At 38.9% G+C, this 24401-nt stretch overlaps 1 protein-coding gene across 1 annotated transcript in view; it reads right to left on the bottom strand.

The window, feature by feature from the left end:
- Window positions 1-14833, bottom strand: part of bcar3 (BCAR3 adaptor protein, NSP family member) — a 114035-nt gene extending 99202 nt beyond the window's left edge. Inside the window, exon 1 of the mRNA XM_088599013.1 lies at window positions 14653-14833. The gene's annotated coding sequence lies outside the window, so the exon portion shown is untranslated. The remainder of the gene's footprint in view (window positions 1-14652) is intronic.
- Between the last annotated feature and the right edge of the window lie 9568 nt (window positions 14834-24401).

Raw genomic sequence — 24401 nt, 5'->3', positions numbered from 1 at the left:
TCAATCCAATACTCTCCTTGCAGTTTATTTACTGAACTTCACTGTTAATATAGTAGATCAGTGCTAGAAAAATGAAATGTTTAATAATAATCATCATCATCATTAGATAAACATCTATCAATTAAGCTATTAAGGAAATGTATGTTTTCACAGATGGGCATTGTAATGCTGGATAAAATTAATTTCACTAAATAGCAAATTGGAATAATTAATCTGATGTACTAGTTGGTTGAAACGCAAGAACATATAATGAACAACATTCAATCATGTTTTACTATGGATATTGAAAAAGCTGAAAATATTTCAGAATAATTACAGTATTGTTTATTTGTCAGCATTTAATGAACTGTTTATTAATACAGTTCATATTGGTAGCAAGAAGACTAAATGAATTGATTAAAGCAACCAGGCAGTGATTGTTCGGAGAACGGCTTATCGTGTGGCTTAATTTGAGGCTACAGCACTGACGTCCTAAAGCAGGCAGGCTGACTCACAGGTTAAAACGAGCTGGGAACAAGCCATGTGTTTACTGCAGTACTCCGTGATTACTCCTTTTCTAGAAATGGGCAAGCAAGTGTCACATGTCCACCGACATGCCGGGTGCTGCAGTTGTGCTACTGTGAATCCCCAGCAGTGCACGGCAGTGCAGGAGCCCAGGCCCTGGGAGAAGGGGAGTGCACATATCACACAGAGATGTGATCATCCTGATGACTGATGACTCTGGCCTGAGCTGGTTTTTTTATGTTCTGCGTGTATTTACAGTCAGCCTAGAAATAGTTTTCTCAGACCAGTAGCATCCTGGTAAATCTGAACAACCTTGGGAAACACTGGACTTTAGATGATAGTACTCTCACTCGTACTTTTTGGTTCTTGTCCGTCATGGCAGATTAATGCACTAGTAGCATCGAATCGGTTCAGGCAGAATGCAGCCTGTGTACAGAATGTTGTGGAGGCTCAAACTCATTCACATGTGAATGCAGTTGTCCTTACAGTGAAGCTGTGTACAACCCTTTAATAATGAAGCTGGATAACCCTGCAACTCACAACTGTCAGCGCACTGAAGCTCAGCAGGTGTGAGCCTGGCCAGTACCTGGATGGGAGACCTCCTGGGAAAAACTAAGGTTGCTGCTGGAAAAGGTGCTATTAAGTTAGTAAAGAGTGCTCACCCTGCGGTCTTGTGTGGGTCCTAATGCCCCAGTACAGTGTGGGAAACACTATACTGTAAAAAGGCGCCGTCCTTCTGACGTTAAACCAAGGTCCTGACTCTCTGTGGTCATTAAAAATCCCAGGGCATTTCTCGAAAAGTGTAGGGGTGTTACCCTGGCATCCTGGCCAAATTTCCTTTAACAATCATGGCCTCCCAATAATCCCTATCTATGAATTGGCATCATGACTCTGTTCTCCTCCCCACTGATAGCTGGTGTGTGGTGAGCATACTGGTGCACTATGGCTGCCATTGTATCATCTAGTGGAGTGTACAGGAAAGCGCCATATAAGCATAAGGAATTCTTAGTCTTGGTGTTAGTCCTTTAATGATCAAATCATTAACACTGCTAGATAGAGTGCATGGAGAGAAATACCATGTTCTTGAGTTTCACATTAACCTATTTCGAATGAGGAACACCATTTTTACTTGTCCAGATGATACCAGTTTTCCTCTGCTGCAATATGAAGCTAAAAAGCAAAGTGCTAAACATATGGTACACAGTTCACCTTCAAAAACGCAAGCAGATCATGCAGCTCCTAGGTGAAAATCCATTACACAAGGACCACCTGTCAGCAGTACTGGCATGATAAAATATCTGTTTTGCAGCTCCAGTGTATGTGTTTTACTGTTCGAGACATAAAAGACAGTAGTTCCCCATGCTGCTCCACTATAAACAACATTTGATAAAACAGTCTCTACCTTTTCTGATTGAAATGGTCACAGAATATCCTTTCCATTGCATTTATTGTGACTAGAACCTGCTCATACTTCTTTACGATTCAAATATAAGTCAAAGGAATTTATCTGAATGACTCTTAACAATTCTTAGCCAAAACAACATTGGCAGCTATTCACCTAACAAGCATTAGGACATGTGCTGCAGATAAAGACATGGTTACTCATAGATTCCATGCTACTCCCACTTAGTTTAATAAGGAATTCTAAGGAATTACCAACATAGGTACAGTAACCTTTATTTCAAGTTAGATAATTAATCATCAAATTTGATTATGCTTTCTAAGAGGAATAAGTGGTTAACACATTTCAATAATATATAATAAAAAAGATAGTTTAGATATTTGTAAAATCCATGCCACTCACCAGGATGGGATTAATTTAATTTCTTGGTAAAATACGACAGATAGATGTAGTTGAATAATTAGTGAATACTATTGTCTCAAACAGAGTGTGTCAATGCTATGGTCTCTGACTGCATGTTTTCATGCATTGATTATGTACACACAAAAGTAAGGGTTTGAAAAAAATAATGGCCGCAACGTGTTGCAATTCCAAAACATCTGCACCAGTGGAATAAATCTTAACCTTCTACAGGAGGTGAAAGCTAACAGATTGGGATGTGTTGGTGCTTACTCTATTTTGTGCCTGGTGTTTTCTCACAGCATTGCTGTGTTTGTCAAGGGTCAAGACTGCTCCCACTGCTGCAGAAGGGCACTTTATAAACCACAGCATGGAAAAGAATCAGTCACAGTAAGGAAAGATTTTGAAGTACCAATAAATGACTATAAACGGAGAAAGACGCAAACACCCAGGAATATGATTATGTGCATATATCAGTCCTATTTGAAATTTAAACTGTGGCTGACAGCACATTCAGTTTATCAGACAAAAACAACACCATGACCACACAATCAAAATAGGCGAATACAAGAACAGGAATCATGTCAAGAGACACGAAACAGAAAAACAGCTGTTAAACAAAACTTTTGGCAGCTAAAGGCTTTTCAGCCACCAGTTCACACACCAGCATATGAGCAGAAAAGAAAACTGTGCATGGTTTTATCATTCAGTGTGAATAATTAACAGATCTCCCTATCCAGTCTGTGACAAATGGAATTATATTTTAGGTAATTAGAAAGGAATAATTATCACATTGCATCATGAGTTTCACATTTATTCAATTTGTATTGCATATCAGGAATCTCTAAATGCCACCCATGTACTTTGTAATTTCACATCCTTTATTTATTTATAGCTTCTAATGGAAAGACTGGGGATGTAAAAAGATGGGAAGGACCCATTCCCAGCAACACTGTGAGTCCTTTCTGATCAGGCCCCAGATCTCCCAGCATCCTGCTCATCCTTCTTTCCAGTCAAGCCAGGACTCTGTGCATTCTAACTCCAAGGTGTCTGTACTTCTGTAATTAACTGCTGTTGCAGTAGTGACAGCTGCTTTGAAGGTTTGCCCAGAATAAATAACCTACTGATTTGTGTTTTCCTTCACTCTGACTGACAGCCTTTCATAACTGCAGCCTGTTCTCTTAGATTAGCTATAATGAACAAGAGCGTTGACGAAAACCAGAGAAAGAATCCCACTAGACACTAATCCCTCTGACTTTTTCCTGCCTCTTTTTTTTACAAGGAAACAGAAACAAATGGAGATGGGTAATCTCCCTTGTTTAGAAAGCCAAAGTACACTTTGCTGATGAAGTTTAGTACCAATAAACAGCATAATTTAAATAAAAGTTATTAACACAGTATTTCTTCATTTGTCTCCCTAATGTTTGCTACTTATCTGCATTTTCACTTACATGTGACTAAATCTAATGCTAGTTATAGATTTGTATTTTTGAGTATTTTAGACCTAAAATGTAATTAGATCTACATAAAGGTCTAAATAAAAGGCAAATATAACTGAATTAAATGTAATATATAGACATAAGACATATTTGGACAATTTCATTAGAAAAATGACCTCAAAGAATTATCCACATGTGAATAAGTATGTGATGCCTTAGATTCAGTAACTGATGACGCCTCCATAAACACCAATCTCTTGCAGTAGCTTTTAGGAATTTTGGCCCATTTTTCTGTAAAGAACTGCTTTAAGCCTGTGACACTTGAGTGTTTCTTTGCACAAAAAACTCACTTCAGGTCCTCCCCTAACATTTTGACAAGCTTTAGGTCAGGACTTTGACTTGGCCAACTTGAAAATTTCTTCTTCAGTCATTCTGTTGTAGATTTCTTTCAGCCGATGAACGGATGGCCTGACACTCTCCTCCAGAAATTGCAGAAACAACCCCAAATTTGTAATTCCATCAATGCTGACAAGCCGTGTGGCTTTTCCGGTCCCGTGGCAGCAAGTCAACCCCAAATCATAATACTTCTACCATCACGTATTTCTGCATCCGGTTTGGAATGAGGTACTTCTGTTGGAAGGCAGTGTTTTGTTGTTTTTAGAGAGCAATGTTTTCTTCCTGGCAGTCCTTCAGAGAAAACCATTGAGCCTTTTCCTGATGTCTGTAGCATGAACAGTTACATTATCTGGAATGAGACAGGCCTGCAGATCCTTAGGTGTTACCCTGGGCCTCTTTGTAACTGATTTTCTGGGTTGCTCATGACAAGAACTTGACAGGTCCATGACTGTGATTATTGTTTTTTACTGGATTGGTGAATCCAGGATGAAGGAGGATGGATTAGAGAAGCTGGTTGTCTCTGAAGAGGAGGGGGAGCAATAGTTAGCTCTCTCCAGAAGTCTGGTTGGGTAAACATCAAGGTTGGCAGCCCAAGGAAAGGGAGAGACAGATATCTAGGGGAATCAATCTTAGCATTTTTGGTTAGGTGCCGAGTTGTCTCTAGAAACTGAAAGGGTTAGATTGTAAATAACAAAGCTACCATGATTAAGTTTGAGACTGAGGCTTCTTTCCGTACCCTGCAAGGGGTGGTTAAAGATCTCAGGGTTTCAAATTCCAGAAGGAGTTTGAGACAGGTAGCTCTTCGGTCAACTCAGTCATAATTCTATTGTTAGCTAGAGGCGGCTGTCAGCACCCTGACACTCTGTGTCTGCAAGCGAAGGGGTAGGGATGCTGAAGTGCGTAAGCCCTTGGAGAGCACGAGCCAGATGAAAGAGAACATTTCAGGAATGGTTTCTAAGAAGCTAAGGCCCGGTTACTCAGCAGGTGGCTGAGTGGTATCTGTATGGGACCAGTAGAACACCTAACTACAGAGGAGGGTAAGGAAGCTATGGCAGTGGAACACCAAGGAGAAAGACCAGGAGATCTTAGTTTACCCAGGGGCAGCGAAACTTAACGTTAGATCAGTGAACCTGGGAACCCACAAGCAAAAGGTTTAGAGATCTTGTATTGTGTTAATGCTCGAGTGCAGCAGATCTAGCAACCAAAGAATCTTCCCTGGTTGCCTCGAGATCAGTGGTAGCTGAATTTCCCATGGAAGGAAGACATTAACACCACTATTAGTTACTTTCAGAGGAGAGTACTTGCAATACCACCAGGCAGTTCTCATTCTTGTACCCTAAGGTGACCATTAAAAGTCACAGGCCACAGAAAGGTCTCAGTCCAAATACTGTGAATATATCTCCAGGCAGACAGCGCAAAAAACAAAGTTTGGGCTGGAGGCAAGCAGCTGCTCCTTTACCGAACCAAGGGACAATGAATGTTGCAAATTTGTTTTGGATTGTTTTTTTCATTTCTGGTACAAAATGACAAAGATACGGGAAGAAGTGCGAATTATTTTTTCATCAGATTATAAGGTTAGCCACTGTAGGTCACTGGAGTAAATCTGACCCTGCCCTCTGTATGTTGGAGTCAGATAAACCATGTCAATTCAAAAAGGAAGAACTGATGTTCTCCTTCTACAATGAAACAATTTCCCTTCAGCCAAAGATTTTCAGCCAAAGGCAACATTTTGCCTAATTGGGCCAGTCAACTTCATTAAGATCCTTTTTAGATTTTTAAGGACAAGGGCTATGGGCATCTTACTGGTACTTCTCTGAACAGCTGCAGGAACTGACTGAAGCAGCATAATGATTTCTGAAAGTTTTAAAGTGCATTAATCACTTGATGGTACACAGATGTACACAGCTCATGTAGTATCTTCTCCTTTGACCTAGGTATTTAATCTTTTAAAACAGCTGAAAACCTTCTCCCTCCCTTTCAAAGGGAGTGAAAATTTAGATCATAACTGGTATATATAAATATATATTTAAATACCTTGTCTTCCAAGAAATTTTAGAAAAATGTTAACAAGCAGATAGGCTCATTGTGAGTTGTTATTTTCTATCTGAGATGTACTGTAGTTTGTTTTTTGTTGCATATTCCATTAACATTCTAACATCCTTTTACAAAAATAACACATCTTAGCAATTTAAAGTGTGAATCTTTGTGTATTAAAATTGTTTACAAAGCCACATACTGAGTGTCAAATCCTAAGTTATATATTTCACAACTTATTCCATTTACTAAAGGAGTCCTACAGTGACTATTCAGGGCCCTACTCTTGAAATAACTTATCATCAGAAATACTTAATTTGCATTTTTGTTTATACAAAATTCAAGAAGCTATGTTCTATGGCTTTTGATAAACTGAAAATAAAGATGTAGAAATAACTACTGTCATTCAACTTCAGCTGCACAGAGTGTTTAGTCAAAGTTTGTGTTAATGGTTTGCAAATATAAATATGCATCAGCTTTCAAACCCCATTAATAATTTAAAAGCAAAAGTAAATTCTAAACTTGGATTACTTTACCGCAAGTCTTGTGGTACTTATCCCTCCAGGTATACAACTTGTTACGATAATCTTAGATTCTATGGGTCCTGTTTATTGAATGGCCTCTAAAACTCTTCCTGGGAATCTTATCTCATCTTAAACCACTCTGCAAGGAGTTTTAGCACTGTCATTCACTGTTGCACTCATCATTGCGATCTTTATTCTTTGATCGGTTGATTTCCTCTGCATATTAGATCAATGCTCCACTGGTTAAAGTTCATTTAAAAAACTTTAAGAAAACCCCTTCTTATGTGCATATTTATTGTACTTTTTTGTAAATACATTTTAAGATGTAGTACTTTTATCATACAATATTTAACATTTCAAGAGGTGATTCCATTTCCAGGAGTATCCCATTTCAATTTACCATTGCTAATGGCTCAAATAATTTACAGAACAACCTAAAACTGTTTACCTTTTGTATCTGAAGATATTTTCCATGTGATTAAATAATTTCTGCCTGGTACATGCACTTATTACTTCTGACGTGTACTGTTATATTGATTCAACATTTCTTTCATTGCCAACATTAATTTTCTTGATGTTGTGCAGGTGTAAGCCTCTTTGTTAGGTTGAAATAGTGTGATTAGCACAACGTTTCACACGCTCATGAAATACTGATAAATACACTAACACGTGCAAATAATCAAACCAAACCTGTGCTGAGAATTTCGAGAGCTCAGGTGGTCGTCTTAGGCAGTTGGTTTGGTGTGAGTCAGTCGTTGAGGAGGTGGGATTGCGCCTTTGAATACCATGCTGAGTCAAGATGAATCATTCCATTTGTACGTACTTTTGTAATCTAACATCGTTCTACAGGACTCAAGAACACTTGCTCTGCTACTTGACTCATCTTTTTTTTCGGAATGTTCTATTGATAATCGTGGAATTTTAATGGGCAGTTTAAAGTAAACAGTCCTTCCCTGTGCCAGTGCCTCTTGCTCCAAAGCAAGAGCAATAAAGGAATTTCTCCAGAAACCGCAAAGGCAAAATGACATTTCATAGGCCTCGACCTTCTATGTAAGGCCATTACATAGGTACAGTATATGTACGTGAAGAATATTGAAACAAAAAGCTCTGAAGAGCTGTATTTTTTATACACTTTCTTCTCAGATGGCTCAACCAGTCACAATGAGAGCTGGCTGAATCCTACAGTCCACATTCTGCTGGTCTGAATCAGAATTCACAGAACAATCTGTGGTGTACCAATTTGTCAGAGTGAGAGTGGCCTGAGCTTGTGCATCACAGCACTTACTGTGACTTGGCAGGTACCTGTGAGTTTTGAGTAGTGAAGGAGAACCACATCACTTTTCCAATTGACAGAAGGTTCTGCAGCCTCTGAAGGACACATGCAAATTTTGCTGACCACAGTTTTCCTTAAGATTAGAACAGCTCTTCATCTTTTAGAGAAAGCCTTTGGCAACCATCTTCTAATGTAAAAAAAATAAACAACTCTCCAGGAAACACCTATATAAATAAAATACTGTGTAGTGTGGTCAAAGAGCTAATACTGTAATGATATCTTGGACAGGTATTATGACGGAATTTTAAAGTACCTGTCCATTTACGAGCACATAATTGATTATATAGAAAACCATACAAAAAACATTGTGCTTGTAGTTCTCCTTTCAGGCAATTACTCATTCTAGTGCTTCATCACTGAAAACCCACTGTAAAATTTTAAAATAATCTTGATCCAATAATATATCTCTGCCATAAGATCCAGAACAGCAGTTCCTTTTTTTTACTTTCTGTTAAATAAAAGCATGCACCAAATCTATTCAATGTTAAATACAGCAAATGCCTTCAAATTAGAGGTTGACCTTGAGAACCAGTGTTATTTCCACGTTGGAGAATCCAAAGAAGATTGAGTTATGGGTAGCTGTGTCACGCCTTGACAGCACAGATATGTATATATAGACTAAAGCCTATTTGTCACTCATGTCTCTCACTCAAGGCTGGCACAGCCTGGGGTTTAGAAAAACAGATAGACTAATGGACAATTATTATTTTTCCCCTGCGTCAGGTCTAAGATGAATCTCAGAAAAAAAATTCGATAGAAAATGGATCTGATAAACATGAATCTGGCTGTAGACTTTTAAATACTGGTTTTCAGATGCCCCCCGCCTCCCTCAAACAGACTCTCGATTTGAGTTGAAGATGAAGATGTATTCCCAAATTCCTTGCAGTCTTGGCAAGGACAGTTACACCTGTGCTCTATTATGGATTTAATTGTTTTCACAGAGGTCAAGAAAACCTATATGCTTGAAACAGATTGTCTCAAAGAGGGGAGAAAGATTGAACAGCTTTGCTGAACTCTGATGATCATTTTAAAAGATATTGAACATGACAAACTGTTATCATTAATGAAATGTATGCTCACTGGTCAATATATAAGGAGCCCCAGTCAAAAGCACATTTCTCTTTTTGCAGGAAGTGTGCAACTGGACTGGGGAATCACTGGATTTCAATCACTTTCACTGACCAGAATAATTCCATTACCTCTGTTCTACACATAAACTACTGGAAAGCATTCCACACACACCACTACTCTTCCACATTAACTCAACTGAAACAAGTCCCTCCAAAGAATACAGTACAATGTATTGTAATACAACCTTCTGCTTTGCTATGTATAATGCATAGGGTGTTTCAAGCTTGGTAGTTCCTACAATAATAACTAACTTACTTTGTAAAATTAACTTTCTTAACTAGAACTGAGTCTTAGGTACAACTAAGGTATAACAGGTAAACTGAAACACACAAACAACACTGTCTGCTCTCAACAGCAGTAAGTTGGGTAACAAAACATCCAATATAGGTTCTGCCTATATTGCTACAGTGGGAACTTTCATTGCTTTCTAAATGCAGAAACATAATTGAAATATTTAAAAGAAGGGCTAAAACAATAGGAGTTGATGATTATATCAAAACATCATGCTCTTACTCAGTCTGAAAAAATGGTTTCAAGGGTTGACATTTGCTGAATCATTATCCCTGTATCTTATAAAATTAAAATCAGAAAAATGTTCTGCTGCAAACGAATTCCATTGGTTATCAAGACAGAAAGGGCACAGAAGCTAAGCTGTAGGTTCTTTGTTTTGTGCCGATGAGTAGCGTTGCAGAACTCACTTTGAATGAAAGACCTGTAAACTATATCACCAGGATATTTTCCTAAAAGACAAGCAAGACACAACTCGAATCACCATAGGTGGTACCTGTTTTGTTTTCTATTTCAAAAGATGAAGGAGACTTTTTTCCATCTCCTGCTCAATCTTTTCTCCTTTCCAAATATTATAACTTTTACGAACAAGCTCTTCAAAAGGTTTCCTGGTATTGTCATTGCTTACTGACTGGGTATGAAGACCTGGTACGGTACTTGAAAACAAATGAATGACTTTCTCATACGTTTATTGAGTATATTTTTTTGTCATTGTACAGTGAAAATAAAATGAATGTGACAAAAATGAATTGATTTCATTTTCCACTGAAATGGAATGTCACTCACACTCTCACACTTTTTATGTGCTCACTATTTTGCTAGAAACTTTGCGGTGAAAGTTGTATTGTTCATGCTGTCAGAACAAAGGTTTGGTGGTTTTTTAATTGCTGGATTTCCTCATTACAAATGTATTCATTTGTTAAAAATATATGCAGATAGCAGACAAAAAATGGAAACACCAATGTAAAGTCACTTAACAGTGCATTGGCCCAACCTATGCAGCCATTGTGTGTTGTGGCATAGAGTCTACCAGCATCCAGAATTCTGCAGGAGGGATAAGGCACCATTTTTCCAGGAGACGTCAATCAACCACCTGGTTGTTGGAGGTGAAAAACACTCAGAATATCACATATACGTTTGATTGAGATCAGATCAGGTGATTCACAAGGCCTTGGTATAGAGAAAACATGCTCATCACACCACTGGGTTACAACGTGTGCTCTGTAGATAGGGGCAGTCATGCTGGAAAACACACCTCTAGCCAGGAATGAAATGCTGCAACATGGGGTGAAGATGATCGCTCAAGTACAGACTAGCATTGACCTCGCTTTTAAAGGCAATGAGACCACTCAAATCATGCCTGGCAAATGAACCCACAACATTACGGAACCACCAAAGCCATTCACTGTTCGAACCAAGCACTCAGGGCTGTATATATCTTTAGACTCTTGCCATACCCACTCTTGTACTTTGTTAAAACCATGGTGAAGACTGAGTCACCTTACAACATCAGGTTTTGACACTGTTTGGTATCTCATTGCCTGTGCTCTTTGTACCATTGGACTCACAAACGTGCACTGCCAGGTGTGATGAGTGGATATTACAATCCTGCAGTGGTTGTTTCTACTCATTGTTTCCCTTTGCTTATGAGGTCTTTACCTTAGAGCTCTTTGATGACAACAAAATAGATATTGTTTTTTGTGAAACAACAAGTTAGGCTGTCGTGGTCACTAAAACGTTTGCCAAATGTGCTTCAGCGATCACACCTCTTTTAATGTCATTGTGGTCTCTTCTTGCTGGCATGCTAGTCATAATCATAGGCCTGTCCAGCATTATTTATTATACAAGACCATAAGAATACTTGTATGTTATTTGCTTCGTGCAGAAGCCACACCTATGTGAAAGCCCTTGCTTTACAGACTCTTAGTGTCCTCGTTTACCCAGTTGTTTCTTTTTGTCCACTACTTGTATATACTGTATCTCCTATGAATCTCGCTAGTTGATAGCATCCGTCCTGCTCAGAGACTTTTTCAGAATGATTATGATTTCATTATGATGGGTGTTAAATAACAAATCAACAAGCTTGATCGCTTTTCTCTGAGCCCTTGCTGCCACATATCATCCCTAACCTGCTAATCTCACAGATGTCCCGTTTTGAGAACAAGGTCTAGTGGGTAGGATATCAACTTCACAACTATTACATTTTCCTCTTGCAAGAAAGACAATACATATATAGTATGTAATGCTGGAATGGTGTTACATCAGGATGGGCCAACAGAAAAGGCACAAAACAACATCTCAGGACTTGATCAATGTAGTGATTCTAGTTGCCATCAATCAATACAATATAGAGCTCTGTAGTGACTAGATACTCCACACTTGATTTCCCCCTTCAGTTAGTCTGTTGTATACAAGTGCTGTATCTCTCAACGATGGCATGAAGGAGTTGTTCACTTGGTGAGAGGGGCATAATTTTCCTTTTTGTGTTTTTATTGCCTGGTTTTCACCAGGCCTTACATTGCTGCTATGTATATAAGTTATAGAAGGTTTTTAATATTCTAGTGATTTAAGCACTGTTAAACAGAAAACACCTTTTAATAGTAAGCATGCAGATTAAAAAAAGTCTATTACATTATGACATTTGTGATTCAGACATTATGCCATATGTGAGCCAGAAATGGCACTAAATAATGAAACTGAGTAGCTTTGGAAACTAGAGAAGAAGTTTTCATTCTGTAATTACAGAAATTTCATGATTTTCTCCAAGGAAGGGAATCAAAGAAAGATATATTGCAAATTTCCTCTCAAAATCACTATTACTGAATTAACTCGAATTCCGCTTGGCACTGAGCCTGTTGAATATAGCTTAAGCAGAATAAGTAGAGGCTCACTGTGTTATTAAAACTCATGAGTTGAAAAATGTGTTTCTGTTTGTACATCCTAAAGAAACAGAGAAGCCAAATGTCCCATCTAAATCAGGGCAAGATGCATTAAAATGGTTTCTTCCAGAGTTACCTATGGCTGTAATTTATACTTAAAGTGTCCTATTGATTGGTTAATGGAAAATAGGATGTTTAATGGAATTCTAGCGTTAATGTTTTCAAGACAGTTTCAACCACTTCATGCATTTAGGCTAATATGTTTCTTAAAACAATCTTCTACTTCATTCAATCTTCTACAACATTCCAAAAGATTTGAGTGCAGGATTCTAATGAGTTTTTGACTAGTTATTGTTATCCTGGATAGTGATAGTTTATACTTTATAATTCTGAAAAGTTATTCTAGAATTGAAATGTAAAATCAATGTTTGTTAAGACAATTTTGAATGTCTTTGAGGGTATTGTGTCAATAAAACTTGTATCGCTTATTAAATTACTTTTTTACTGTTTTCTTCTTGTATTCATTACAACATCCTGAATTCACATAACAAAGCAGCAACAGCTGCATGCATTGAACAGCTGTCAAAGCACTGTGCCTTTTTTTTCTAATTCAAAATTTGACAAATTTTCATCCCATTGTCGAACATCTCTGATAGCATGTTTGCCTTTTGGATTTCCAGTCCCTTTGATGCAATTGCAGATGAACACTTCACTCAGGAGAAGGTCAAACCCTAATCTCACCCACTTCTACCTGTTTATAAGCATCATGCTTTTTCTCTACTCACTCATTTTTCTCAACCCTTCCTACATCCCATCTTTACCCCTGAAGCAGTTCCCTGTCTCATTCCTCATTAAAGAGGGAAGAGGTTCCAACTGATAGGTTGTTGTTAACCTCAGCCAGGGGAGTTACCCCAACAGAAATCTAGATACCACTTATCCTCCTTAATAAGGGTTTGACCAAACAACTGAATTCAGATTTCCATAAGATTTGAGTGCAGGATTCTAATGAGGATGCTTTCTTTGTCAAACAAGTAATAATCAAGCATGACTTTTTGAAATCAATTGTCATCTTTTAAAATTCCTTATCTTGTTCAGTTGCGCCATGACACTCTGAACAACTAGAAAACCACACAGTAGTTTGATTAGCTACTCTGATAAGAATCCCACAAAGCTTAAAATGTCACATAGTGCAAAATATCTTCATTTTCAGGTTTTCTCTAGAAAAGAGTACATCTATACTAAGGATCAAAGACCACAGAGAATGAAAATGAAGTCTCCTTGGCTTTTGTGAAATACATCCTGTCTTGCTTTGAAGCATGCCACCAGGCTTGCAGCCCTCTCCATGTGTGAGTGATGAAAAAAACCACATTAAAGGCACATGGTGAAGTGCAGCCCTGTGACTCGTTAATAGAGTAAGTGCTCAGGTCCCTGCCTCATACCAAAAAACTGTGCCCAAAACGTTAATTACTTCACCGCACACGCAGGAATTCTTGTGTTTATGGTTGCAGAAAGAAACTTGCAACCCTGCTATTTGTAATCCAAAAGCACGGGAATCCCTGGAAAAGTAGTGGCTCCTGCAAACTCTTATGCACCACACGGAGGGTGCATAGCACAACATAATTGAGGCGTTGGTCCTGTTTCGAGATCACAGATGTGGGCACTGCCAACATTGCCAATCACTGCAAGTGATACCACTGCTCGGCTTCTCAGATCGTGGATGCCACTGGGGCTCATAAGTAGCAATTGCAGGTACTGTAGGAGCAGGTGAAAGAGAAGGGTAAGCCTCAGCTTTCTCCAAGAGAAGATGCCTCTGCTGTAGTTCATAGGAAAATATTCTACTGTATTTTCATTGAGTATGTTTAAAGACCTCATAGAGCAGTTCTTTTTCATATCGTGATTGGAACTGCATGTCACATTTACTAATTATGGTCCATGGCTTGCAGATTATACTTGAACCTCCCCTCTGCATCCTGGTGTTGCCTTAAGATGAAGCTCGCAAAGAGGCTGTGTGAAATAAATACACCCCAATTCTTTACAGCTTGTTTAAGACAAGTGCAGCAGGAATGTAATCAACCACACTGTAAGTTTATCATAAACAGTTTTGCTTTGTGTGTTAAATTGTTTATCTATAGGAAAGCACTGAAACCTTCATGAATAATCTTATATTGACTAGAAATCTGCTGGAATTAGCTTTTTTACTGCTGCTCCTATAAACTAAGGTATACAGCACAATTTAGGCAGCAGGTTGGTTCTGGGTTAGAAATGGTCATGCAAACTCGCAAATTTGAAAAAGAGACAGTATGATAGGATGAAGAAAACTTACCCTGTTTGTTGCGAAAGAAGTTTCGTGTTTGCCTCTTTCTTTCCCTTTCCAGCAAAGTCTGTATGAAACAAGAAACAATACAAAGAACTTCATAAGTGCACAGTGTTCAGTAAATTCCCCACGTTAGACCATCGGACCCTCTGAATTTGTGTCGTGGAGACTGACTGGCTGTCAAGGGAAAGCCTCCCAGCAGCCGCAGTAGCTGTAGGATCCCAGTGGGCAGAAGACACACCTTGAGACGTGCTCTTCACCAATCAAGAAGGGGAGGGGGGGGGCAGCTCTGCCTCCTCCTCGCTCTGCTCTGTCAGGAGAAAAACACTCCACACACTCTGCTTCTTCAACCCCCCTCCTCTCGGGGAGTGCTGCAACTTGCTCCCGGACTCCGCACATTCCTCTCATACTGCTGCCAACCTGCCGCTGCAGCAGCTGGGATGTGTTAAACGAGGCAGTCAATTTTTATAACCAAGGTCATGGGCTTTATCTCCAAGCAAACTCCAGACCTCGCCCTCCCCTTGAACTAAGCCGCTGTAAGACTCTTCCTTTCATTAACGCTGCAAGGATAACAAGGAAAAGAAAATTAGTGTTGGAAAAAAATGCTGTATCTACAGCCTCTAAAGCCCAGTTCTGAGGAAATTAATTGGAATCAGGTCATTTAGAGGGGATTTCAGGGCTGCTGGCTGCCCCACCACGGAGTTTGAAAATTAGATTGTCTCTTCTGTTAACCCTTTGGCTGAATGATTTTTCATTTTCTTAAACGTTTTTTTCTGAGTATATCTGACTGCTTTCTACATTGACCAATGAGCATGAATGTGCTGGAATTAATCAAGGTCCAATAGATCGTATCACACGTATGAATATAAATATAGATGTAACCATAGATATAAATATAAATATAAATGTATTGCACAGGTCCCTGGCATATATTGCACAAAAGTGGTTGTAAACGGGAAAAAGAAAAAGAAAAAGAAAGAGAACAGATGTATAGCAGTAGATGTGTATATGCGTTTAGTCCAGAAACAGGTCACTGTCGCTGTTGCCTCTGCCAAGACGCAAGGTGGATGCGTTGTACAGTCTTATGGCAGACGGCAAGAATGACCTCCTGTAGCGCTCCCTGTCGCACCGTGGATGAATCAGTCTATTGCTGAACGTGCTCTTCATTCCTGCAAGCCTGTCATAGAGGGGATGGGAGAAGTTGTCCATGATGGCCTCTAGTTTGGACTATAGTTGGGTTACATGGCCAATAGTTGGGTTACATCTGCTCTCCATTGAAGTTGATCGCTTCTAGGAGTATTTTCCGTGTGTTTCCACTCCTATAGGAACTGTAGTGTTCATTCCCTGCACCAGGAAGAACGTGGTCCTAGGAAAAGTGTGCATAGTCATTACTGTTGGTTCAAGCGGGGTGGCAGGAAGGTAAGTTGATTGACATTTAGATTACACATTATGTAAAGAAAACAATGGGTGGTTCAATTTTTTTTAAAATGTTGTTTTATAGCACACTCCCCAATAGCTCACTATGTTTCAATCATGAAACAGTGGAAAACGTAATCTTGGAATCTGAACTAAATTCTACCTTCACCTCTTCTGACCCAAAGTCCTCCTTCATACCAGAAGATGCGATTTTGCAACACTACAGACTCTTAGATAATTGAACTCTTTCCAAGGAAAATAGTCAAAGATAACCAGGTCTTATTTTTTAGCTGCTGTTAAGAGCTGTGGGTAAGAGATGATCTTGGATTATTCTTTCCTTTTGTTTCTTGACAGACTCCATTTCGCATGATTCTTCAAGCACTGTGGTCAGGCTTTCTCTAGAAGTTAATGTAAGAGCCACTTAAGAGACTTTTTTGCAAATCATCTGTCTTATTGTCTTCTGAGGGAAATGTTTTTTTAAAGCATAGAAAGCTACTTTTAAATGCTGTAAGTTATATATGATAATATGTGAAAAGAGGCAGTCCACACATAACATTGATAAATTGTACATTGAGCACATATGGTGTATTATATTTAATCAAGTGAGGAGGGAAAAGACTGCACTTTGAAAAAAATATTTATCAATATATTAATGAGATGATTTATTTGTTTTAATTTTCACTTTTACTCCTTTTTAGTGCAGACAATAACCAGAAAGCCAGGACATTGCTAAATACCTGTTCACCTCCAAACACATCCCCAGTGTGGAGTTATTCTCTTACCATACCTGGAACCCTGTTCGTTTCCAATTTCTATTTTTTCAACGCCTGAAGGAAAGAGCTCTCACACACACCTCTTTTCCCCATTAGAGAGATCAGTGACATCTCTTTTATTTTTTTAGTTTTATTTTTTTGTGCAGGAATAATGGAAGCCAACAAGTACTGAAAGATAACACAAAAATGCTTAAAGGGAATTAAACATCAATCATTTAATAGGTTAATGGTGAGGTTATACTTGGAACATTTGAGACAAAACAGTAAGCTGATTTATTTTGTGCTGTCTGACTACCATACAGCTTACTAAAGGTATCTCATTTTGCATTTGGATAGCTTTAAAGAGAGCAGGGAAAGCATCTTCTTAATACATATCAAGCAATAAACTGAAGTTTAATGAAATGCATGTTTTATGATGCTTAGCTTACTGTGTTTGGCCTTTCATCTCTCTGCCTTAGTGACTTGCCATGGGGACCAGCAGGGAGCTGGAGAGGAGGAGGTGAACCAACCCATAGATTGGGAATAAACCAGTTTATTCTAAAAAAATTACTTTTCATTTTCTCTTCACTGGGTGCAGTTGTTTTCTGCCTACTGCCTAGAGTCATGTGTAGAGAAATAACTCTGGCACAAGTGCCGTGCTTTGTTAGTTTACAGTATACTACGGCAGTGCTATATGCCTGTACCAACAAAGTGTATTTACAAGGATAAAAGGTGAGTGGAAGGGCACATTAATTTGAAGTTTTTTCCTTTCTTTAGTTTTTTTTTAATGGAGTTTGTAACAGAAAATCGGGAGGAAGGTTAGATCCTAATCTTGCACTCTTAGGTTTGCCAATGGATATACGTCACACATCTCTTACTTCTCCTGGCACCCCACCTACACCCCTACAGTAACTCCCTGGCTTGGCCCACACACTTTCAGATAGGAATTAAGCTGCTTCAAAATTGAATAAGAAGAAAGAATTCTTATTCTTTCTTCTTATTCAATTAATAAGCCTACAGGGAGGCCTACAGGGAGGAGGTCAATCTCCTTACAACATGGTGTGATGACAACAGCCTCACCCTCAACGTCAGCAAAACCAAGGAGCTGATTGTTGATTTCAGGAAACTGCAAACCGGACATGCCCCTATCCACATCAACTGGACTGAAGTGGAAAGGGTCAGTAACTTCAAATTCCTTGGTGTCCATATCACCAAGGACCTCACATGGTCTCTCAACACCACCTGTCTGATCAAGAAAGCGCAACAGCACCTGTACTTCCTAAGACGGTTCAAGAAGGCTAAGATATGTCCCCAGAACCTCACTAACTTTTACAGATGCACTACAGAAAGCACACTGACAGGCTGCATCACAGTGTGGTATGGCAACTGCAGTGCTGCTGACCGCAAAGCCCTACAGCAGGTGGTGAAAACTGCCCAGTCCATCACTGGGGTTACCCTCCCATCTATCCAGGACATTTATGACAGACGGTGCTTGAGGAAAGCTCTAAGCATAATCAAAGACCCCACACACCCCAGCTACAGACTTTATGATCTGCTACCATCTGGAAAACGGTACCGGAGCATTCGGGCCCGGACTACCAGACTCAGAGACAGTTTTTACCCCCGCACTATCAAACTGTTAAATTCCCAGCCTCTCTCACTCTCACTCTCACCTCACCTCTCACCTATGATCTGAACCTCACAGTGCCTTCTTCCTTCCTTTCTTTCTTACCAAAAACCCAAACACACATTGAAAATCTACCTCTACCATACATGTCAAAAGCTCACTCCCCATAATTTCTATCCCTTTATTTTATTCTGTTGATGCATATTTTTGCACATAACCTGTTACCTTTTTGTTGTTTTGCACATTGCCTGTTGTTTTTTGCACATTGCCTGTTGTTGTTTTTTTGCACATTGCCTGTTGTTGGTTTTTTGCACATCGTCTGTTGTTGTTTTTTGCACACTGCCTGTTGTCTCTGTCTTTATTTTGCTACACAATTGTATTGTTGTTGTTGTTGTTGTTGTTGTTTTTTCTCTTTGTACTACTTATGTCCGAGAGCTACCTAAATAGCATTTCGTTATACCATATACCATGTATATGAGTGTAATGACAATAAACTTGAAACTTGAAACTTGAAAACTTGAGAATGTAGTGGCTTTGGAGATTCTTAATAGATAAGATACTGGCAAATTGGATGCATACTGTTCTTTTTTTACAAGATCAGCTTTTTTCTTTGGCAGAGAGTTTCTGATTTCCCGTTTGATCTTGGAAGTCAGTGTGAGACAGCTACTTGCAGGGATGAGTCAGTCCTTTGAAAGACAGCTGCCTGCTTTGCTTTCCAGTAGTGTGTGATTGCGATTATAAATGTTTACTAGTCCATTCGGTAATTTGTAACAGCAGCTGACGACAAACCTGGTTCTAGACATAATGACGGAGAGCAGGCATGACGATTGTGTTAATGTGTGCAGGAGTGTCTATTTAAAGAAGCACAATAGGGCTTCTGAAATGTACAACAAGACCGCTATTGTCTCTAACATATTTTTGTTTACAGGAGTGGGTGATCAAGAGCGCCCACAGGGTTCTGGGGTGCATAAGGATCTTAAGGTTACAGATGCACAGTCTAAAAGGACCACTATCAGACCCTCTTCTTTAAGTGTAGACTTGGGAAGTGCTGCTTTTTAAGAACTAAAAGCTTGGGTCATGCCAAGTGTCAGCTCTGACTAGGAGTCCATGAGGGGCACTACACAACTTGCATCTGAGCTTTCTCCTGTGTTTTGCCATGTATCTACCAATGTATCTGCAGTGACATCAGTGACACACAAATGCTCCAATTAGCACTAACTCTCCCGTCAGGCACTCTGGAACTTACACTGTGCCAAATCACACATTACTCAAATTCTTCTCTGAAATTCTTCTCTTTGTTTGCTGGAGAGCACAGCAGTCAACAGTTTCACATGGGGTGGATGGAAATTAGAAGATAGATTTTCCCCCAAAAAAAATCCAAATTCAAGCATCGAATGTAACACCTTTTCTGACATCCGAAATTTGATTTGGGATGGTGTAGAAATATACAAAAATTAACATCTCTTCCTGTAGCTACAGCACAACAGCCTACTGTATAAAAGCTAGATTACATCACTGCCCGTGGGTTCAAGCTCTCTCATTCTTGGAAAGGTCAGAGAATCCTAGGCTTGTTATTCAGGGGGCAGGAGTCTAGATGATGAGATGTAGGTTTGTTTGTCCAGTGAGCTGTTCTGCAGAATCTCTTGGACAGCCCAAGCAGTTTTGAAAGTACAGTAGGTATTGTCTACAAATTAAATATCAATTTCCTAAAATTGCAAAAATCGCAAAATTACATCCGGTAAATCAGATATTTTTAGGACTCACTTGGAGTTTTAAAAAGCCTCACCTAAAGCCTTTGCAACTCAGATTCAAACAGGTCTGAAAAGCATTTAAGTTTTGTCAGAATATGGAGAAACCAGGATAATATGCGATACTCCAATTCTTGGCACAGAAATCATAGTTTTCCTTGAAATATTATTTTATCTCACGATCATTACCCAGCACCTTATTCATAAAGGACTAATCTGACTTTTTTAATTCACAGGCTGGGGATTTCCAGTGTTGAAGAGAGCGACTTTTGTTCCAGCAAGGTGGAACAGCTTGCTAGCTACTGTACATGGAGAATGGGAGAAGATTTAATTTCTTCACCAAATCCATTTATTTAACCTGGCTTCAGATCATTAATACTCATGACACATGTTTGATTCATATCTGTTTGTAATATCCAAATATTCTACTACAGTAATTCCCAGAGGTTACAAAATGCTGTTTTGCACTTGTTCGTTTCTCAGTGTGTTAGTCTCTTGCTATTTTCTGCAACATTCTCTTTACCTTTCCAGCCCTTCGGAATCAAGCAGAGGAGCTTTTTGCGACTTAGTACAAGGCAACATGTTAGTAGCCCAAAAGGCTCTGAATTACTGAATATAATTTATACTATATCTCTATTACATTATTTGGTATTTATTAGTAACAAAGGAGTTCTTGTTGCTCCTTTGGCTGCATGGTCTTGTAACTGCAGGCAACCAGTCAAAGGAATGCTACAATTTGAAAAAATTGATTTGCTTCAGACTTTCTGTAGGCTAAATTCAGAGGCCTCTTTCTTATCTACATATTATCTTGGTTGGAATCTAATGAGTATAAATTTACTCGATCACTTGGAGCCACATGTTGAAAACCACTAATGAATGGCTGTGTTGCTTGTTTTTGAGGTATGTGATATGGGAGTAGAAAAAAAAATAGACAAAAATGTTGATTGCTGTTGGCAAAGACACATTTATTGGCTGTAAATACCACATACATGCAGACTCCCTGACAACTTGTAAATACATGTTTCCACAGCTGTCAAGAGTGTGTTACAACCAAAGGTTAGATTTTTTCCTTAGCCTTTAAAAATGTTTAAAATTAAATGCTTAAAAATTTAACCTAGATGTTAAAGACACTTAGAAGATGAGTGGATGACAAATCCTGCTAGCTACCAAAGTTTTGTCTGAAATCAAAAAGTGCAGTTGATAAAATCCAATTCCTAGCTCAGGTCATTCTTCAGCTCTGTGAAAATAACATTTATTCATTATTATTACCCCTCTAAAATTTCTTGCATTAGGAATTCATCTTTTTGCATACCCCTGCTTGCTCTCCATGAGACACAGACAGGGAGAGAAGCTTGGGGTCAGAGCACAGTGTCAGCAATTGTACAGCACCCCCAGGGCAGTTGGGGTTAAGGGTTTGCTCAGGGGCCCACCAGAGTAGGATTCCTCTGCTAGCTGCAGGATTTGAACCAGCAACCTTCCAGCTACTGGCACAGAACCTTAACCACCACTCCACCCTAACAGAGATAGTTCTGCTCTTAACTATGCCATGCTGTTGTGATCAGGTGAGTACTCTAATCTATCTACTCAGCTAGATGTCTGAAGAAGGCCAGGTCCATTCTCAAGGACCCCAGTCATCCCAGTCACAAACTGTTTTCACTCCTACCGCCTGGTAAACGGTACCAAAGCATTCGGTCCAAGTCCAACAGACTAAGGAATAGCTTCTACCTCCAGGCAATAAGACTGCTAAATAGCCAACCTGTACAGTAGCTCCTTTAGCAAATCACCTGTAATGGCTACATGGACACACAGTTTTCACTGTATTCAGCATAACCGCACTACTTGTATATATTGCATACACCATGGACACATAGCAGCTCTACTCATATTGAGTTTTATTCCATTTCTATGACATCTATTATTATGTAACCTTATTTTCATAACCTCAATTTTGTGATTTTTGTGTTTTTGTGATTCTTGCGATTTCTGTGATTCTTGTGATTTTTGTGAGCTCGCAGAAAAGACATTTCATTGCCAGCAACTACTGCTGCACGCTATATTGTTGTGCATTTGATAAATAAACTTTGATTTGATTTGATTTTGATTTGATTTAATCCTCTTTGAAAATTATTGACTAAGCACTGACATAACAGGCCAAAATAATCATTTTCATGAATTTGCCATTTAGCTCAGCCTTTGTCTGAGAGCGAAATTTCAGAACATTAGTATTAGTATTTTCCGATTAATTATAAATCAGTGGCAATGGGAACTGTGACAGAGCATTCAAACAATAATGACGCAAAATAAGAAACAGGAATATTAATTATTTTTCTCACATTTAAAATTATTAATTTGTGTGTGTTAGCCAGTTTGAGCTGTGGCTGTACAAACATTAATCCATGAATAAGCTGTTCATCATGGTGAGGGTCACCAACCCATAAAAACATGACACCTCTGGTGGGTGAGCATGTGACTGTTGTCCCACTGGACAGCACCTCCGTCCACCCAAGGATCACAAAGAAAGGAAAAATCAAGCCAAGTTTTTGACTGACAGCAAAAAACCAGCGCACCTGCCAAAACTCTACATAGACAAATGCCCAAGGTCAAGACCAAACCCAAAAGCTGAGAGGCAGCACTGTTAATAATGTCAAAGCATTAAAGATGCCTCACTTGAAACAAAACTTTTACATTTTATTAAACCTTACATATCACATATGACTTGGGACTTCTCCATATTGTTGATTTATTACTGAAAAAATAATGCATTTTTATACAGGTAAAAATTAACCATGGGAAACATGAAAATGAATTGCTGCAAAAAACGTAAATTAGTAATATTGCTGTTCAATGCTCAATCACACTTCATAATACAGCATATATTGATATGCTATGACTTGTAATCATACACCTATATACACTATTAAGATTTGTCATACTCTCTCTTGTTCAGGTTGTCCAGGTTTAATATTTAATAGATTTTTGTTTTTTTCTTGAGTGTTCCTGCTGAAATATTTCCACTTGTAATTACAAGTCATCAGGGTCTGGATTCCATCAGTCTAGAACTGCTGACATTAAACACACTGTGCCACACATTCTCACTTCTGCTGGACTGCTGTGTGGAACAGTGGCTGGAGCCCCTAAACACAAACGGAAGTCACATGGGATAAAACCATTAGCTTTAATAAGTTAAGAAGGAGTTGTCCTTCAAGGATGTCCACTCCTGTACAGACACGTTTTTCTGCCCTAATGACGAGCAATGACATCTGTAATTCATTTCAAAAGGAACCATGTGAGACATAACTCAGTAGGTTTAATGTAATGCCGGTGCTGTTTTTTTTTTTCTGTCGCAGATTTTGTAATGAGGCATCATGGTAGCACAGTGGTTAGCATTGCTGCCTTTCAGTGCTGGAGTCCTGAGGTGCTATTTGAGTACAGTTTGTATGGGCTCACTGTGGTTGCATGAGTTTCTTCCAGGTGATTAACACATACTAATGGGCTAATTGGATTCTGGGAAAATTGGTGCTGGTGGGTGTGTCTGTGTGTGTCCTACAATGGACTGGAGTCCCATCCAGGGGGTGTACTCGACTACAGTGTGTGCCCATTGCTGGCCAAAATAGGATCTGGTTCCTCAGTGGCATTCTATTGGATGAAAACGGGATATGGATATAATGGTGGATATTTTGCAACGTTCAGCATTGACTGGATTTTTGCAATGACTGAAATTCATCCATATTATCTCATACCAATATTCACAGTACATCACCATCTTGTATAGTATTTCAATAAGTTAGAGTGCTTCATTCCTACAACTCTCACAATGTGAAAACTGCATCCCCTCTTCATTGACTAAGCATAAAAAAGCAAAACACATGGGCATCAAGTCTGACACCCAAGAAATATGAACTACAAACCAGTCTGCCAAAACAAAAAAATCCCATGAACCACTTTGATATGTAAACTAAAACAGGTGTAGACAGAAGTCTTATAACACAAAAGTATTATTCATCTGAAACAGTTATTCACACATAGCTTAATAAATATTATTATACTATGCTTATCTACAGTATATCTTTTAAACATTTTTAAAACAAACCAATGTTTGTTATTATTATGGTAATGAAACTCAAGATTTTCTTTGAGTCTTTTTCAGCATCTGCATTTTTTAAGATGTTGACATACCACAGCCAGTAGAAATTGGATATGCTGATTATTTTCTGA

This window comes from Lepisosteus platostomus, chromosome 11 (assembly GCF_059453375.1).
Source record: "Lepisosteus platostomus isolate fLepPlt1 chromosome 11, fLepPlt1.hap1, whole genome shotgun sequence".
In the NCBI taxonomy this organism is placed as follows: Eukaryota; Metazoa; Chordata; class Actinopteri; order Semionotiformes; family Lepisosteidae; genus Lepisosteus; species Lepisosteus platostomus.
Note: the sequence above shows the minus strand (reverse complement) of the source record. Positions and strands in the feature narration are given on the sequence as shown.